Below are 19,996 nucleotides of genomic sequence, written 5' to 3'. Positions count from 1 at the left end.
TTGAAATGCATAATTTAATTATCTTTGAACTCCTTTGTTCTTCCTTAAAATAAATCATGTTTAATTTTCCTTTTAAAGATCGTGCATTGGTGGACACAGCACTAGGGATCATAGTAACAAAATGGAGTTGAACCAGCTACTGGAAATTAATAGTAATAAACAATGCATTTGCTACCAGTCTGTCATGTTAATTAGTCTTCAGAATGTGTCAGTGCTTTTCATTTGTATTTAGCATTGCCTGAGCTTACTGCCAATTAAATACAATGTTGTTATCAAATCAGCTCGCACGTGATTACATTGGATTAATGTGGTTATTTTCTTTGATCCACCGTAATTAAAAATCACAGTTGTGATTTTAAACAAGTGTAGAAATATAATCAGTTTGCATACGCAGCTACCTTTTTCTTCTCATTTACTTTAATAACATTCTTCTCTAATTAACTGTTGTGGAAGTCCTGGGCCCTGTTTAGCAGCTCAGAGGAGACAGCAGCATTTAGCAAACGCTGGAAGAAGCTCTACATGCACCCGTGTACCGTCCTCACCTCTGCCAAGCCATGGTGGGTGATGTTCTCAAGTGAGATCTAGGGCAGTTCAGTCCCCAAATACTCAAGGAGAACTCATCATCTTCAGGAGAAAAGAAAATACCACCTTAAAACTCAGTGCTGTTTCCCTTGAAGCCTGACAACTAACTAGCCGTCTGCACCGTGCTTAATTCCCAGGGAGGCTCTAAATCACCGCAAGCGCAGCAGCGCCGTGCAGCGTCCTCATCCTCATGGACCTGTCACCTGGCGGTGAGGCAGCCAAGAGGCGTATGGAGACATGGGCTCGTGCAAAATGGGCAACCACGACATGCTGAGAAGATGCGAACATCTGCACACCAGCACCAAAATATGCAGCCTACCCAGTCCTGGCTTTTCACTGAGTGGGAGTTCTTGATTTTGGGACCTGCCACCCAGCAGGGGTGAGGAACAGGCGAAATGTCACAGCCCTGACCAGAAGGACGTTGTTTACTATCGCTACCCACTTCTGCACTGCTGACAGACAGGACTCAGACAGCAGAAGGGCTGGAGGAGGCTGCTCTTCTGCTGGAGCAGATAGAAGTAATTAGTGAAATCACTGCGGCGCCGAGAGGGACGCTGGCCCAACTCCCATCAGGCAGCAAATGACTCATTGCATAACAACTTCAGTAAAGGGGGACTTTTTTTTTCCTCTCTTCTGCTCTCAGCAAGGAAACAAAGAGCTGAATCTTTTGAAAGGCCACCAAAGCTCTTGTTTGGGGGCTTCACCTCACAGGTCTCCTAAGGCCACTTGAGAAAGTCATCAGGGAATAGATGTCGTCAGCTGTCACCCCGGTAGGGATGGAGACCAAAACCATTGCTACCTCTTCAGGCAGCGTAGAAATTGTGATCAGCTGGTGAATTGTTAGTCACCAGCCTGACTGACCCATTTGCACCATGTGTGGACCAACCAGTGCTGCATCCTGCAGGATTAAGGCAGCCCTGGATGCTCACCCCCTCTGACCACCCAAGCCCTTGAACCCCTCCTTGTCCATGCCAACCGTGGGGTAGCACACAGCAAGAACATGACCATCGTGCAGCCCTCAGGCTGGAAGAACTTTTTCCCAACAAGCAGAAGCAAATAGAAAAGTGCTCTTCTGCTTTCTGCATCACTTTCAAGCAAGTGGCAAGCAGTAAGCATCGTGTTTCCTCACAGTTGGCCACTTCAGCTGAGTTTTGCCCACTGCTGTGCTTCACCAGATACCCTTGCAAACATCTTCTGCACTACAAGAGGTGGAGTTTGCCTGTCCCACCGTGTGCCCTTCCTTACCAGTTCAGAAAGCAGATGAGAAATAACTACAAGAAGAATTAAGCTTGAATGAGTGGAAGTTAGCGAAACATGAGCCATGCCTTGCTGGTCCTTCGGTAAGTAATGCACAGTGTTCTGCTGAGGTAGGGCTCTTTGTGCACATAATAAGTAATGTTCCAGTGAGACGAAACCTCAGGCTCCTGATTCAGCTGATATTTCTGGCAAATTGTTGACCTATTGCAGTTTATTCAGGATTTTTCTAGTCTTGGAAGAGCGGCTCTAACAGCGGCAGATTTGTCATGCTGTTTCTAACAAATATGCAGTTTTTGTAACTCTGAAAGTTATAATAACTTGAAGCACCTCAGATAATAATTGCCTCTGTGCTCTGCAGCAGTGCTCTCTGTTTATAGGCAAGGAAAATAATTAATTAAATATTAATTAATGGGATTTAATATAGCCAGTGCTAGCTTGTGTCATAGAATAACTCATAGGGACAATTTTAATTTCACCTGACATATGTATATTGATGATTTCTCCCCTGGGCTGGGACCAGAGGACAGTGTGGCTGTGTAGCAGGCAGGGAGAAGGGCAGGCTGGCTAATGCAAGGTGGCTGTGGGAAAGGTTTCAGCGGAGCCATTTGCCACCTGGAAAAGATGTAAAGGGGAAAGCAGGAAAATGGCCCTTCTTTCTATTCACCTTGAGAAGGAACAAATGCAGAAACTGCCTCCTTGCCTGGCTCTGAGGCAGTGGGCTTGATGAATAAAATACCGCTCTTTTAGAGCAGTTTTCTCTGCTTTATGGTAGCACGAGTAAAATTTTTGCCCAGTTTTAGATCTGTTAAAATTTGGAGGAATTTTTGGAGTTCCTGTGAAGTTAAGAAAATGTGAGGGCATTGCTTATGTCAGTTCAAAGAGGAGACGTGTCAAATGGAGCGACAAAACCAAATTCTAGCTTGTGCTTCACCACCTATTAAACCCAGCAAGAGGCTGTGCTCAAACCCCTTCTCTGATGGTTGCTAAAAGGCTTTTATTAGGAGAGAGATGCAACCTGTGGGGACCTGTCACAGAGATGTTTCCTTGACAGGGGTCAGACATCAGACAAACTACCACAGCGCTCTGCATCCAAGTTGTCTTTCAATATCCTTCAGCTTCACATATCATGTCACATTAAGGCTTTTCTCCAAAATACTTGTGTTTAAGGTGAATCTCAGGCTGGAGCTTGTACAAGCCCGTAGGTGTGCGCCAGTTGGTGATTTTGGAGGGGCTGGTGATCGCAGCCCAGAGGTCGGGCTCTGCCATGGGGTGGATCTCCAGCGCAGCTCAGCCTGCGTGGCTGAGGATGCTTGCAGGCAGCTCAGAGCTTGGGAATTGCTAATGAAACCAACTGCTCTGCCAGCAAACTATCCTGGGTCCCCCACTGGCTGGGTAATTAAAATGGGGACCGGATGGGTGTGAAGTTAATGCTGTATACATAATGTATCTGTCCCAAGGTAAGCCTTCACATCTGTTCCCTGTAAAACTGTAAGTGTGGGATATAATTAAGCGAGTGAGAAATAGTTTGAGCAGAATGCAACGTTGTCCACCAGCCGCTCAAGCGCACAGCGAGTCTAACCAGCCAGAGTTAGAGCTGGTATGAAAACAGGCTGGAGGTGCTGCTGGTTAAAAACATTCATTGGTTTGTGATTGTTTTTTTTATATATTTTCCACCTTTATGCTGTCATTGAGTACAAGGAGAAACTTCAGTCCGTAAATGCCACTGGTTCTCCATTTCACAGTGACGTTCGCAGGGACAGCAGAGCTGCCTGTAAAGTGTCTGACACCCAATGAAAATTCGAAAAAAAATCTCACAGGTTTCTGCATACCCTCGTCACTCATAAGCAAGCTGTCACTTAACCCTTGCCTGCCCTTCTCCTGCTGCTGGAGTTGTAGATAGAGAAACATGTACCTCAACACCACTGCTCTTCTGAGTGCAAGAAGTGCTGGGAGAGTGAAAAGAGGGGGAAAAATACTTCTGGTGTTTTAGGAACATTGCTGGAAGTGCTTTTACACTGGGGAGCATGAAAGGCTCACTCCAAGTATTTGCAACCATAGCCGAACAGACAAATACCCACCCAGGCTTTTCTTTCCACTTCACCTTTTTTTTATTTTGTTGTTTGTTGTCTGTTAAATGTCAGTTTGCTTGTCAGCCTCCGGCTGGGGTTTTGATGTTATTTCCTCACTTCTTTCAGCAAGATCGCTTTGCCAGAGAAGAAAGAAATGCCACAGTGTGACAGCTCCTCCTTCCCGGCCGGGCTGGCGGCAGGAAAGGCAAGGAATGGGCCAGGGCACCTGCCGTGCCCGAAAGCAGCAGCCAGTGGATTTAAAAGTAAGATGTGCAAACGGGTGTCTGCACACAGGGGTTTCTCCTGGTGCAAGGGCTGGGGGGGTTCTGCCCTGCAGAGCAGAGCAGGAGGGTGCTCTGAGCATCCCCGACGGTTTTCTTGCCCATCGTCACAGCCCAGCGCTGGCCCCGCAGCTCCTGTTGTCCCAGGGCTTCTCCCGAGTTAATGGCACGTGTATGGTATAGATATTGCAGGAGTTTTATCCAGTTACACCTGACTTCATTTACAAATACACATACGCACTTTCCATGTATAAAATCTTGCAGAGCTCCAGGGAGCAATATTATCGCTCTTCTCCTACAATTCCGGTAATCTTTGGTGATGGGTTGCTGATTTTCTGCACTAAGTGTTTATGCCAGCCCGGCCCCAGAGAGCCCCTCCCGAGCAGCTTTTCCTTCCGATGGGCCCGGAGAGAAATATAAGATGCTCTATGTGTTTGTGTGCATATGTATATATATGTGTACACACACACATACCTGTGTGTATATATTTAGATATATAACGTTTTCTAGGATCATTAGAGGTTATTATCTACAACTTTTCTCGTTTGTATCTGCCAGGCAATAAGCAAGTATTATTAAAACAGGGCTGCTTAAGTGCAAGCGGTTGGAGAAGAGCATTTTCGTTACCAGGCTGCCAAATTATTTGCGCAATTTCCTCACCTCAGGCCTACCCAGGGGCTGCAACTGAAATGCCATAAACTTGTTTCTGTGGTTTTACATATTAATTTTTTCATTCCTATGCACAACCAGATATATATAAAAATGTGTATGTGTATATATATATGCTGATTATACTTTATATATAAAAAACTTTTAAATTACCTTTAAAAACATCTATTCTGAATATATATCTGAAATTACAACAATATAATTGTACATAATGAATAGCATTACAATATATATTTTAGAATTATGCTTAGTATATTATATAATATCCATGGTAATATGTATACCATTTAATATTTATAGTATATCTGTATATAGAGAAATATCAATTATATTAATTTTATAGATGTATATGCGTGTGTACCTATTCATATAAGTATACATACATACATACATACATGCACATTCATATATATCTTTTTTCCTAGAAGACTTAGATACTTCTATTTAAATGAGATACGTAATACATGTTTAAATGTGATAATATAATATAATATAATATATAGAAAGGTCTTTTTAATATATGCATACACACATATGGGTAAATATGTGTGTGTATAAAGGTATTTTAAAAGGTCTTTATATGTACATATACAATCAGCATATATATATATATATATATAAATGCATATAAATAGACACTTTGAACATAAAAAAGAATTTATTTTTTAGATGTATACAGACCCTTATAAATACCCGAAAAACTTCTACATAAGTATCTGGATATCTGTATCTAGGTATTGTGTGTATGTTGCTGGCAGGGCTGTGGCTCTGGTGCCTGGCTCAGCTGTGCTCAGCAGTGGCCACATCACCTGCCTGGTGGGTCTGGGGGAGCCCTGGGTGCTCGAATCAAAGTTAACATACTATGAGGTTATGTGCAATATCAGTAGCTCACCAAAGATCTGCCGTTGGTAAAAGGTCTCTCTGCCTTGAGGAGCAACTAGGAGAGGTGTCCCAGCTCCAGGGGAGGTCACCACTATGCTGCCCAGCAAGGACAACTCAAAGAAGGCTCACCCAGGCTGTCAGATTTATGGAATAAAGTGCTTGGCTCATAGTCAAATTACCTGGGCAAGGTAGGCATGAGACTCCTTGAACCCACAACTTTCTTTGTTCCTTCGTAAATGAGTCTTGGAAAAGCCACCCGCTCTTCATGCGTTAATCGCATAATCAGTGTTCCAAGCTCACACGCATCAGAGCTTGCTGTGTCACTCTGCTCCTTTGTGGCTTTTTGGAGAACAGATTGAAACTAGAGGAGTTCCTGTGGGGCTTGCTGTCTTGGAACTGCTAATTTTCCTCTCTTGTTTTACTGACGTTCGTTCATTGCCTCAACCTAATCACAAAGTCACTACAGAGAGTGGCTGAGGACCGTGTAGAGCCAGAGCCCTGCTCCAGGGCCCCATGACTGCTAGGTCTTTGGAGAGGAGACAGAGGGGTGGAAAGTGATGCTTTTCTTCTCAGCTGCTGGACTGGACCAGAAACCCTCTGTTTAGTGTTTATAGCACAGCTACTTACTGATGGTTTGCTTATGATCTGCAGCTTGGTTTGTGCCAGGAGAGGCTGGGGATTCAGTGTTCCCTTCCCTTCTGGTTACGGGGCTCAGGGGGGGTTGTGAGCGCAGCTGGAGGAGACTGAGCCTGCAGGAGGTACCCAGAAAACTCAGTTTAGCTGCGGCACAAATATCCGTGCAGACTTAAGGCAGCGCAACGTTTCTGCTTGAGTACAGTTAGCTAAAGTTGTTGTGTTGATTGTGGGCTCTCCCGGAAAGATATTTTTTGTTTTGGTTTGGTTCATTTTGTTTGTTTTGTTTTGTGGTTTTCTTCTACTTTTCGTTTTTTAAAAAAACAAAACAAAACAAACAAACAAACAAAAACAAAAAACCAAAAAACTCTGGCTTGAAATTATTATAAAGTGCTTGATCACCCAAGGAGCTGTGCAACTCTGTCATCTGCATCATTGCATGGCAAGCAGGCAGGGACAGGCCACCTGCTTCAGATCTGGAAAGTGCCTCTCAGTTTAAGGAAAAAAAGCTTTTAAGAAGGAGCTGGAGGCAGAATTGGAAGAAAAATGTCTTCTTAGAAAGACCAAGATTTAGCAGAATCTAATTGGCACGAAGAAGGAAACCCTGGCAACAAAGGACGCTGTGTGTAAGAGGTCAGGAAGGGAAAGGATAAAGGGAGACTTGCTTAGGTAGACCTGGGAAAGACTATTCAAACACGCAACTTCTATTAATACAAACAGGGCGAGAGAAAGACCGAGGAGAGAAGTCTGGAGAGCTGCTGGTTGGTAGCACAGGTCAGGCATAAATGGGCAAGCATAATGGCATGTGCTGCTTCTCCCTTATGAAGAAAGGCTGAGGGAGCTGGGTCTCTTTAGTTTGGAGAAGAGCAGACTAAGAGGGGACCTTATCAATGTTTATAAATATATAAAGGGTGAGTGCCATGAGGATGGAGCCAGGCTCTTCTCGATGGCAAACAATGATAGGACAAGGGGTAATGGGATCAAGCTGGAACACAAGAGGTTCCGCTTAAATTTGAGAAGAAACTTCTTCTCAGTGAGGGTGACAGAGCATTGGAACAGGCTGCCCAGGGGGGTTGTGGAGTCTCCTTCTCTGGAGACATTCAAAACCCGTCTGGACATGTTCCTGTGTGACCTCACCTAGGCGTTCCTGCTCCAGCAGGGGGGTGGGACTAGATGATCTTTTGAGGTCCCTTCCAATCCCAAACATACTGTGATACTGTGAAATTCCTGGCTTTTGGATGAGGAGGAAGATTTGGAGCCTGGGCTAAAGGCAGAGTGGCAAAGGGTCTGACTGCAAAACTGGAGGTTAAGAAAGATATATAAAAATTAAATCCCCAAGCAAACAGTCCATATTGAGTTGGGTTTTATGGCTCCCAATCACCCAGTGGGAACTTGCAACAGGATATTTTTTAGGTATTTACATACTTGGTTTGGTTTGTTTGGCACCAAAGGAGTGGGCTTGAGTGCCCAGCACTGGAAAGTGGGCAGTCCCTATCCTGCAACTTTGAAGGATCTGGCCCATGGACCCACAGGTGGGTGCTTAACAAGTGTATCAGCTCGGGGTGGGACTGTGTCTGTGGAGTGTGGCAGAGATAGTGCATCTATTTGAGAAGGGCTCGTTAAGTGAACAGGGTCCAATGCTCAGAGCTTGGTGACATTTTTCTGAGAGAAAGACCATTTACAGAGACATGAAGGCAAATTGGAGAAAATGCAACATGATTTACCAAGCAAGATTAACCTGAAATCCCTAACTGATCTTGCAGATAAAGGAAATCCAACAGTTCACCTCCTCCAGGATTTCAGTGAATCCCTTGTCTTCATGCTCTGAATATTTAACAGTGTAAGCCATGCTAGAGAAGATGAGGATTAATTGAATACCTCAGAAATGCATGGGGAACTCGCTAATAGGGCCCAGTGATGGTGAAAGGAGATGTTTTTCAAGGACTGAGCTGAAGCTTACTTTGATCACTGTCTGTCTTCATTAAGGGCCTCAGCAGATGAACATGGGCATTTGCTGATGGTATCTGGTGAGGAGGATGAAACAAACTCTAAAGAAGCTTCAGGACATTTTAGCAGAATGATCTGGAAGACCATGAGCACACAGGAGACCAAAACCAGCTGGTACAGCATGGTAGCGGCACTCTATTGTCGCCCAAAAGCCCCACAGCAAGAGGGAGCACACTCAGCTCCCCACACACTGGGCAAGCTGGAGCCACATGTTGGATGCTGCCAGCTGCACAAAGCTGTGAGATAATCCAGAAATGCTGGGGTTCTTAGGGACATGATTTACTGCCCCTGTTAGGTTAGCAGTTGGACTCTCTGATCTTGAGGGTCTCTTCCAATAAAAATGATTCTACGATTCAACGGGGCTGTCCATTAGCAGACAACTATTGCCTGTGCAGGGTACACCCCTTTGTCATGCACTTGCCTCCTGGGAAATAACTGCATTTTCACAGAATCCCAGAATGTCAGGGATTGGAAGGGACCTGGAAAGCTCATCCAGTGCAATCCCCCCATGGAGCAGGAACACCCAGATGAGGTTACACAGGAAGGTGTCCAGGCGGGTTGGAATGTCTGCACAGAAGGAGACTCCACAACCTCCCTGGGCAGCCTGGTCCAGATTCCATCACCCACACTGAGAAGTTGTTTCTTCTCATATTTAAGTGGAACCTCTTGTGTTCCATTTTGAACCCATTACCCCTTGTCCTACCGTTGGTTGTCACCGTAGGCAGGTACATATAGGAGACTAAACTGGCTTATGGACCATGGCTTTTAGGAAAAGCATGTGCTGCTCAGCCCTGAAAAGTCTCTGTGGAAAAGCAGCGGTGCTGGTGGCATCACACCTTGCTCACACCACTTTGTTCACAGCTACCAGGGAAACCCATCAAACTGCGCTCTGGGTTTTCTTGCTATAGTTCTTGCTGTCACCCATCTCTCTGCATGCCTGATTTCTGACTAATGTAAATACACACCCCCTTCTTTAGCATAATGAATACTAATTCCTTAATGTATGTTATTTTCTACTCTATCTCCACTTCCCTACTCTCCATCTTAAGAGTGCCAACAATTGCTATCACCGTTTGTCTGCTGTGTGTATATAATTAGACCAGTTGGCTCAGGTAATTACTTTTTGCTTCCTTCGGTTCCTTCCTCTGCTTTCTACTAGTCTGTCTGTTGGGGTTTTTCTTTGTTTCAGGTTCTTTGGAGGAAGTTTTCAAAGCCGGGTGTGTGACTTTTACCTCTACCACCCACTGAATTGGATGCCACCGACTGCTAAACCCTCTAAAACCTCTGAGTTTGCTAAAAAATTCTGAGCAGCCAACTCGCATTCTCCATCTCTTATCCCTGAGGCTCTAAGTGGAACTTGGTAAATTACATTTCTGCAAGTGAATTGCCTGGTTGAGAACATTTCCTGGCTGGTTTTATCTCCCCAGGACTGCCAAGTGTCCGGAACTGCTGGTGCTCAGCTCAGCCCCAGCGTTGCCAGGGAAGGGACAAGCAGAGCTGGATCTGGCCAACCCTTCGCCTTCTGCTGACGTGTCCTGTCTACATGGGAATCAGTGGCTGTCCTCGCTCCGTCGGCAGGGAAAGGAAAACCCCCAGCAGTGGAGGGATTCACGTGGAAACACAAAGCAAACCCACGTCAGAGACCTGGGAAATTCCTGCTCTTCTCCACCATGTCAGAGTGTCTTGAAAGATTTCCTTTCACAGGTAAGTATCTGTTTAATTACAGCTATTGCAAAGACAGTTAAGAGCTGATGAACATGCCAGTATATTTTAATTGAATATATTGAGCACACTGAACAAAACCACAGCTCTTGACCTTTTACCGTAAGTGAAATGTTAGGACAAGCTTTTCTCTATTCAGAACCCAGGGACAGCATCAAGGAGACCACCTGTATAAACTCCTTTCATGTCAGCTCTACAATAGGCTGCTTAATGTCCAATTGTTTTCATTTCATACAGTTATTGTTCATGTTGGAGGGGAAAGAAGTGGGAGGAATGACCTAGCTAAAGCCAAGTGCTCCAGGTTGCTCTGTCTCTGGCCACTCCAGCCTCAGCCATCCCGCAATAACACTTTTGTTAACCATCTTGAAGGCCTTGGGTGATTTAATGCCCGTGGCTGCAGTTTGTCATTGCGATGGGACAGATCCGTGAACTCACCACCCTCTCCTGCCCTTCAGGACCATGACAGGATGAAGCCAGATTTATTCTGGATGCCGGGATGGTGGGAACCTCTGGCCCTTCATCTGCCTGGGCACGGGTGCTGCAGGGATGCAGGACCTGCATCCCTTCCATTCCCCTTGCCCCAGGTCTTTATTAACAAGCACAAGCTTGTGATTAAAGGTTTCTTGTGCTTAGGTACTTTCCTGAATTGGCACTTGGGTCCTTACTCCAGCAAAAACTCTTATTGATTTGTGCTGGAGCACAGGCTGCGTAAGCCCTCGGGGACTGCCGATATATTTGCAGCATGGTGCTCTTCAGACGCATGACAATTTCAGGGCAATTTTGTGACATTAAAACAGCATTACCGGTGTGTCTTTAACTGGCCATAAATAGAAACCTTGACTTGTCTATAGTGGTGTGATATTCCGAGCTAGACAGGGACATTCAGTCCTAGCTCGCAATCCGTTTTATCACCAAAAAGAAATTTTGTAGCTCAGGTAAGTCAAGAGCTGACTCTCACAAAACTTCAGCCTGTGTCTGCGAGCTGCCGTGAGGCTGCATCTAATATTCAAGTGCAGGAAGAAAAGGGAAGGCTCTTTTTTAAGGCTCATTAGAGATGGCAAAAAGATACAAAAAGACCAACACCATTTTACACTTGTAAAAATACCCCTAGTAGATTCATATTTTTTAATCTTCAGTACAAAAGCTCCATAACTACAGTAAGGCATTAGTTTCCAATGACTAGCTACCTTTTTTTTTCTGTAGCCTCTGGCATTAAAGCTCTCAGTGAAAAGACACTTTAGAGCTAGTTCAGGCAGTTCATTTTCTGTCAATCAACTCTCAGGGCTGGAAGTATAAAGGCAGTAACATGACAAGATTTCTATTTTAATATCTTTACTCTTGATAAGATAATCCTAGAGGAACGGTGGTGATCAAATATTTACAGGCAGTGCTCACTGGCACAGTGTATTGTAAAATTAAATACACAAAATTATGTGGGGATAATGTTAATGTTGTGATATGAGGACAAAAGGCAGCACGCTTGAAATGAAGGCTGACTCAATAATTCCTCCTCTGTGGCAGGGACCAGCGCTGCCAGAGCAGAGAACAGAAGAGCAGCTTTCATTTCACATTTTGTGACCTTTCTTTGCTTTTCAGTAGCTTGTTTGTTATTTAAACGTATCTGTGTACTTAATGATCTTGATGTTTAAGTATGTACTTGTGTGTGTGTATCCTGTGAGCTTCTCTGGGATGCACTAAAAAACTCACCCAGCCTGGGAGGGGGCAGTATTTTGTACTGAGCTGCCCCCTTGCCCCATTGTAAGCCCAGGTTTGGTCCCAGCCCTGGTTTGGATTCCATGGGAAAGGCCAGTGCAGAATGGGGGAGTACAGGTGAGGGGTACATGTGGGTGTCTTTGCCAACTTGCTGCATGGAGTGAGCAGTTACCTCTGGGGAGCTCTTCCTATACACCCTGCAGATGTGCATGTGCCCCAAAACAGACAGAAGCGTCCAGATTCCTGGTTTTACAAACCACAAGACTCACAGCAAATGCATTGAGGGAGAAAGCTTTGCAGAAATGAACATTTCTCTTCCCCTTTTCTCTGCGCATCCCTGGTGTGCGGAGGTGGGACACACAGTGACATGAAGGGTCTGTCCCTGCCCAGGCTGTCCCAGAGGATGCTGGCAGCACCGCCATGTGCCAAGCCCCCTCCAGCACTACTTTTTAATGCCACTTAGCTGGAGCCTCAGGAAAATGAAGTGCTGATTTAGGCTGAAAGGCCAGTGCTATCTAATATGGAAAATTACTCCAGCAATCATCACTCTTTTCCTGTCACTACGGTGACAAAAGAAATGACAAAAGCTTGAGCAGAAAGAGATAGGGTGACATAAGTAAAGGGGGACAAGAGTAAATGCTCGGCAGCTGCAGCTGGGTGGGGGGCAGAGCCAAGGAGGGGACAGGCAGTGCTGGAAATCTGTGCTGGAGCCGCCTCTCACTGGCAGGTGCAGTTGTGTCCGGTGTGTTTGCGAAGTGACACAAGTACTAAGCCCGTGTTACACCAAGTGCCACAGTCAATGCAGTTACCACAGGCCCCCCCAAAAACCCTCCAAAATAATCCTGGCCACATAAGGTTTCATGCTACAGCTTTAAGCCTATGCACTAACTGTTGATTTGTGCACCTCTGTCCTCTGCAGCACTGGCTATTTGCCCCCCGCCTTAAGGACAGGGTCTGCAGCCAGCCTGGTCTCCTCCCCACGTTTCAACCCTGAGCATCCTTGGAGGACGCGCTAAGGACAGCTGGCCTGTGCAGCCAAAGTGACACATGTCCAAAAGGAAGGGGCAAGCACAAGGGACACACCTGGAGGTAACCCAGGAGCAAGAGGAGCAGCTGAGGGCAGACCAGTGACTCCCACTGCTTGGCCCCTTGTCTCTGCAGTGCTGCCAGTCAGCTTGACCTCAAGGCCTTTTCAGCACCTAAGCCATCATCAGCTCCTAGATGCCTAAACAGCCGGTTTTTGAGCTGCTTGAGGAGAGGAATATCTTGACGAAACTGGGCAGTGGCAGCAAAAAGTGAAGGTCCAAGGACAACTCGCCCAGGAGTCCCATCTGGAGAAAGTGCCACCAGGTTGGTGTCTGTGCCGCGGGAGACTTGTGGCCCTGGGGGCCGGGAGGAGGTCACTAGCAGATCAAACAGCATCCAATGACTTTGCCACTTTCAGAAGTGGAATTTTATTTTCTTGGAGTGACCTTCTAAAAAAAGAGGTTGGGAGGAAAAAGAGTGGGGTGCGGGGGGGGATAGAAGAGGGTGCTGGAGGGAGCAGTGGAGAAAAATCTTATTCCTGAAATGCCAAGCCAAACATCCCCACTGCCCCACCAGAACTTTTTTTCTCCCAAGAAGGAAAATGATATTTTCTGGCCAGCTCTATTCAGGAGTGATTGTGCAGAGCTCTGCTAATGGGCTGTGCCAAGCTGTGGTCACCCTACAGAGCTATTGGCAGGAGAGGTGGCAAGTTGGAGAGGACTACAAGGGAACTCTGCGTGATATTTTTTGATGAGCTGATTATTCAGAAATTTCACAGGAGCTGAAATATATCACTCTGCTCTGAAACTCGCAGCCCTGCCAACGCACAGGACAGCTTACATGAGCGTTTTCTCCTTCACAGCGCTGCTGGCCTGTACGTTCAGAACCAGATGCAGGAATCGGACAAGGCTTTTCAGCTGCCACCAACTGCAGTGACAGCAAGAGCTGGGGAGTGGACAGGAGGACACAGAAAGCTGAGCCAGAAATGATTTAGGTACTTTCATGGCTGTCACTATGTGTGTATTTGGGCTTGAAAGTTTTTCATTAACTCTGCAGGTACTGGGGCGTTATGCTTTTTATTCCCTTACAGTTAAGGTCTGAGATCACCCCAGAGCCCATGTGTCTTCAGGTATTTTTATTTCAGGGGGTGCTCAGGCCCCAGTCACATTGCCGGGTGCTGTCACGAGCCAGGAGCTGACCTTGCCTCCCCCCATCGCAGCCAGGAGCCTCCATCTTAGATGTTGTCCTGCGTCTGCAGCCAAGTCAGGCTCCCACAGAGACCAAACAGTCATTTTTCCCTCTCTGCAACATTAATTAAAAACGAAACACCGTGTTATTTGAGCACAGGATCAAATGAGAGCCTGATACCTGGGTGGTGGAGGGGGTGCATGTGTGCTGGGGAAGGTTAGAAGCAGCACGGAGCCAATTTCTGAAATACTGCACAAAGACTTCAAGTAGCTGATGTGGCACATCCCCAGCCCATCGATCTGTCAACAGAGAAGCCCCTTTGAGCTACCTGGGGTGGCACCGGCTGTCCTGTGGAGGACCAGGGGCCGTGCATCTCCATCCAAACACTGCTGAATTGCTGAAAGGCAATTAAAAATATCCCCATGCTGTACTCACAGCCTTCATCAAAAGCACTGCAGAATACCTGCCTGCCCTAGTGCAAGAAGATTTCCTGCAGGTGAGATGTTTTTCCCCGCCTTGTTTTCTGGTTTTGGTGCGGGAGCGCAGCATCCCCCAGCCCAGAGGCAACCCCGGGGCATGACCCGAGTGAGGGCAAGCGATTGAGGTTGGAAAGGACAAAGTAGGTTATAAATGCCTTCAGCACAGCATATCCTCACATGTCAAGCAACTGTATCTTTCTATGCAGCGCCCTGCCTGTGGAAAATTAAGTCTATAGGAAGTGGATGAATGAGTGACACCATCCTCATGGCTCAGGTCTTAAAAAAAAGGAGGGGGGGTGGTTTATGCCACATAGTGCTGCAGGATGTCATGTACCTCATGATCTGCCTTTCCTAATCTCTCCTCCTTTCTCAAGTCCCTCATCTATTGCAAATTCCCTTCTTAAGCCAGAGCAAAGCACATAAATATTTTCATGCTGCATAAATAGGTTGTTTTGTGTATAATACCACAGGAGGCTTTTTTTTTAAGAGAAAAAAAAAACAAACAGGACCTTTAGAGCTGTGATAACGGCCTCCTCATTTACACAAATGAAATCTTCCATACAGCCCAGCATTCATCTGCTCGGCAGCCCCCATGCAAAATGGTTGGCGCAGCGCCCGCTCATCACAGGCTACAGAATTAATACAGAATATTCCATACTTAATAGGAAGCCATTGAGCATCAGGTTTGGAAAAACATTGCAAATGTAACTAATGCTCAGATTTTCCTTCTAGCGCTTCCCCAGCAGCACAACCGTTGTGCTCCTTCTATGTGAAATCACAGCTATTTAAACTGAAAAAAGGAGAACCATTTGTGTTGGCCTGTTTGCCAGCATCTTTGACCATCATGTCTGCTCACCTTTTCTTTTCTGTCACTTTTTGGCCCCTGACCTTCATTTCCTGTTTACTCAGTCCTTGTTCAGGGTCTAAAAAGTGTAGACACCATGCAAAGTGACTTTTCATTTATTTTGCATGGCAAAAGAAATAGCTTTACAATCTCTACAGTTGGAAGATATTGGCCGTGGTAAATCTTTGATTCAAACTGGCTTTTCAGGAGCAGTATTTTACAGCACCACAGGAAAAGCTGGAATCAAACATCACTAATTTTGCTTCATTGTTTCCATGAATTTTCGACCAGCACAAAGAGTTCAAACGAATGGACTGAATTCCTCTGCAGTATATAGCAGAGAGACAATTAGAGAAAATAATGAGTGTTCATCCATTGTGCATTTTCATACTTCCCAGGTCAGGCTGGAACCTGTTAGGACAAACTATTGTGGAATATTTTAACTTGTTCTGGATGGTGACCGCACTGTGCTGCCAGGGATGCGAAGCACTGCCAGGCTCTGGCTCGGACCTGAGCTCCGCAAGCTCTCTGCACCTTTCACCCCCTCAGCCTGGCTCTTACTGAGAGACTTAGCACGTTTTGTTTTCCATCCTGAGTTCAGGGGACACAGAAATCTTCAGTTGTCACTTCCCTGCAATTCAAGAGCAAGATTACGGGTGCTCTTTTCTTGTGTATCTTGCAGACTTTTCTCCCTTCCATCAGCTGTTTGACTTTTTTCCCTTATTAGCAATCAGCAACTAACCCATGGCGGGTTTCTTCGTGTGTGGGGCTCCAAACATGGCTTTTCTTGCCTCACACAGGTGGCTCCTACTCAGGCCATTTGTTGCTGCAAGCAGGACATTGGTGCCATCTAACCCTAATGTGATGACGATCCCATTAGCAGCTTCACCTATTCATTGGTTGCAGAAGGGTGTTGCGTCACCTGAAGCTCTGAAAGCATTGTGACAATGCATTAAAAGGAACAGAAGAAGGAAAGATCGTAGGAAGTATTATATTTCTTGTCATACTACCTTACCTGACAGAACAGTAGCTCTCCAAGTTCATCTTGGCTAGTCTGTAAGAAAGCCTTGGGTTTTATGGATCATCATACTGCTAAAAGATCTAATTTTTCTATGATAGAATAGCTCACATACAATAACTGAATCTCAAAAAGCATAAAATGGAGTAAACACTTTGTAATGTACCTAAACACAGTAGCTACTGGATTTTGCTAGCACTTTATTTCAATTTAGGCCAAGGGACAATTTAAAAAGATTAGTTCCCAAGTACACAATTCAAGAAAATATGAGTTACTACTCAGAGCAATATTTTGAATCAGTGCTGTTAGTTATCCTAGCTGAAATTCAACCTTGATGATATCCAAAGGTCCAATAAAATTTTTCATGGAAGAATCCCATATTTGTAGAACATAATAAAATTGTTCAGTCGCAGCTCCAGGGCCATTCAGAATTGGCGAATGAGGTCTTTCATTCTGGGGAGTTTCTTATGTCACCAGATGTTTTTCAAACACTTTGTTACCTAAGAAATATCAAACAGAACAGATAGTTACATATAATAGAACCTTTGATCTTTGTTAGTACGACAAAATATAAGGCTGCGTTTATTGCTAACAAGTCAGGTGCTCATTAGCGTGTTCCAACAGGAAACACTGACAGCAATAGGCAAAAGGAAATGTTCAGTGTTAATTCCATACACAGCACATAGCCTGTGTGATAAAGGATGAAATTCTAGCACACTATTTTAAAATTAGTTATCAGAGCAATAAAGGGGTGTATTTTTTTTATTTATTATCTACTTTTTTATAAACTTCACTTCCAAATAGTAGTAATGCCTGTCTTTCACATTGTGCTTTTCATTCCTGACTCACAATGCACACTTCAAAGAGGGTCAGGATCATTTTACAAAAAACAAACATGAAGTGAAGCCACCTCTGATATCCACGAGTAAGACAGCACAGTCCCCAGCCCTGTGCACTGCTAGTCACAGGAACAAAGGATTAGAAAGGGCATCTTGTAGCATCAAATCCAGCTTCTTACTCTTCAAATCAATTTTGCTATAATAATCTCATGCAAGTCTTTGGGTTGCATGATCTCTTATATAAGCTCCTGCAAATGCTCGTTCGAAAATCATCATCTCTTGTATGTCCTCATCTATCCTGACCCTGCGATGGGACTCTACCGAATGCCAGGGTGTGATTTGGTGATTGGGACCAGCGCCCTGAAAATGCCCCCACTCTCATACACTTGAGAATGAACAGCCTGTTTCTTCCCATGTCTGCTCCAATGTTTTGCACCTCTTGGTGGTCCATTCTTGTAAAAGACCTGTAATAGGTGCCATGACAGACCTGGAAGGTGTTCCTGAAGCAGAGAAACAGAAACACTGAGAGCCTGACAGCTGCAGCTGTGAAAACTGTCTGCAAAATCCCTGCACATACTGCGGTGTTAACTGCAGCCCCAGGTGCCAAAACCAACTGGGCATTGGGGTTTGCCTCTGCACATAAATGTCCTTTCGTGTAGAGACTGGTATCCTGGCAAACAATGGAGCCTCAAGTACGTTCAGCCCACTATATTTCCAATGTCCATCAATCATCCTCTTCCTTTTTCAAATAACTACTTACTGGAGGAGTCATTAATGCCTTTGCACCTACACAGCCTAGAGACCAAAACACACAAAGGCAGCTTTTAAGCTTTGAGGTCACATTCGAGTTGCTGGTTAGAGTGTCTCTCTGGGCAGTTCTATTATGCAGTAGCTACAGCAATAGGATAACACGGTACAAACCTTCACTAATAATTGAGCGTGAAGTGGGCTTTTTGCTTGGTATCTTCAGACCATGTTCAGAGCTGGCTTCAATACGCGGACAATTATTTCAGCTTGTCAAACAGAAAGCTGTTACCCAACTGTTAGATGAGGGCACAGCCCCCAAACTTGTTTCCCAGGGCTGTGCATGAGGTTTGGATCCTTCCTGCTGTTGCGGCTGCAGCTCCCCAGCCGCCCACTTCTTTGTTTGATTGTCTTTTCTCACTGAAACATATGTTTCCCCTTTCGATGGCATTTTGAGCAACAGTTTCCATTGTATGCCCATCTTGACTGACAGTTTGATGGCAGCCTGTAAATTACTTGGCACGCGTTTTGTGAGTCTGCTTGAAGGAGGGTCTGGCTGCTTAGTAAGTGCATCCTTTTGCAGCTTGCCGTGGGGGCAAGAGAGTAACACCATTTTAGCACAGGTTTGGGTATAAAATTACTTGACCACAATTGGTATCATCCTTATTTGAAGCTCAGCATTGTCCTGTATATCCACTCTTTTATCCCAGGTTCTGGGACACAACCTCCATCAGTTACACTCGGCTTTCCCCACTTCCCTCTCATATGGTGCGACACACATGAAGTTAATGACAAATCAAGAATAGATCAGACTGAAAACACCTGGTATTTTGACAGACAGCCCAGGTAAGCATTCAGGCTGCTGGATGTGCAAGGTAAGAGAACATCTGGCTCTCTGCAGGGCTTCTTTGCTAACATTAATGCATTTGCTGCTTTGCCTTTACATGGTACAATCTTGTCTGTGTCTCTGGCCATGACGTTTCTCCTGTAGCTGTAATTACAGAAACCAGGCAGTGCTGTATAGAATTCGTGTACTCCTTACAGCTGAATTAAATGGTCACCTATAGGGAAATGGAAATCCAGAGAACAAGGTGTATAACTTTCAGCACAGTACTACTTACAGCCTCAAAATAGAGCCCTAGAATAGGTGTGAGGGGGACATCGTGTTTATGCTGGCCACCTACAAGAGGAAGACATTTCATTTATAACTAAAGCTAACTCAATTGTAGCTTTGTTTTCCTAAGAATAATTATATGTTTCAACCAGAAAAATAATCAGCCTCGATGCTGAGGCTGCTGTGCATTAGCAAAACCACATTTATTTGGGGAAGCCTTTTGCCCTGAGCCTTCTAGGGTGGGTATTACTGCTGAACACAGTTGCTGCACTTCTGGCTGTTTACATCTTCCCTTGAAGAGATAATTTAATTCCTGTGCATAAACCTGCTCTCTGCTGCAGAGGTTGGTGGGTCTGGATCTTTTACACTTCAAAAATACCAGCAAGGGCCAGATTATATTTGTCCGTTGGATTTCTGTTAATATTAACTTCCCTTGCATTCCATTGAAATCACAAAAAGATTACTTTATATGTAATTACTACAGAGGAAAAGATAATTTTGGGTGAAAAAGCATATACACTCTGATCTGATCCATCTTCTCTTTGCTATTTCCAACTACTTAAAGCATAATGTCACACTGAAACGCACACTTGGAGTGCTGCATTGTCTTCTCCTGACAGATTGTTATGATGTTTTCCAAGGTGACCTTCATAAAACATGTTTCTTTTGAAGCTTATATTTCACTCTCAGGTCATAATAGTTTCACATAGACAACCAAAATGTGAGCTCCTGCTTTCTCATTAATAGTTCTTGGAGGCTTGTAAGTGGGGGATGTAATTAATAGCATTTAAGTCTGGAGTGCAGAGAAATCTATAGCCAATCACTAGGATGTGTATTTACTAAGGGATTATATGCAAACAACTCCTAAGTGCAGCAATGAACAAATCTCGACAGTGTTCTCTGGGAAGTCCCCAGGACCAAGCACCACC

The 19,996-nt window shown here is 44.9% G+C and overlaps 1 protein-coding gene and 1 long non-coding RNA gene across 3 annotated transcripts in view; one reads left to right on the top strand and one right to left on the bottom strand.

Annotated features, from left to right (window-relative positions):
• Positions 1 to 19,996, top strand: part of LOC110362652 (uncharacterized) — a 259,684-nt gene that overhangs the window by 198,966 nt on the left and 40,722 nt on the right. The window contains exons 20-25 of the long non-coding RNA XR_010475128.1: positions 454 to 1,922; positions 4,035 to 4,171; positions 9,808 to 10,084; positions 12,735 to 13,165; positions 13,704 to 13,835; positions 18,664 to 18,799. This is a non-coding gene — a long non-coding RNA (uncharacterized LOC110362652). The remainder of the gene's footprint in view (positions 1 to 453; positions 1,923 to 4,034; positions 4,172 to 9,807; positions 10,085 to 12,734; positions 13,166 to 13,703; positions 13,836 to 18,663; positions 18,800 to 19,996) is intronic.
• Positions 16,551 to 19,996, bottom strand: part of FHIT (fragile histidine triad diadenosine triphosphatase) — a 537,196-nt gene continuing 533,750 nt past the window's right edge. For both annotated transcript variants that reach the window (XM_065075569.1, XM_065075571.1), the window contains one exon: positions 16,551 to 16,870. The gene's annotated coding sequence lies outside the window, so the exon portion shown is untranslated. The remainder of the gene's footprint in view (positions 16,871 to 19,996) is intronic.

This window comes from Columba livia, chromosome 10 (genome assembly GCF_036013475.1).
Source record: "Columba livia isolate bColLiv1 breed racing homer chromosome 10, bColLiv1.pat.W.v2, whole genome shotgun sequence".
NCBI classification, from domain to species: Eukaryota; Metazoa; Chordata; class Aves; order Columbiformes; family Columbidae; genus Columba; species Columba livia.
This window is presented reverse-complemented; position numbering and strand designations above follow the sequence as displayed.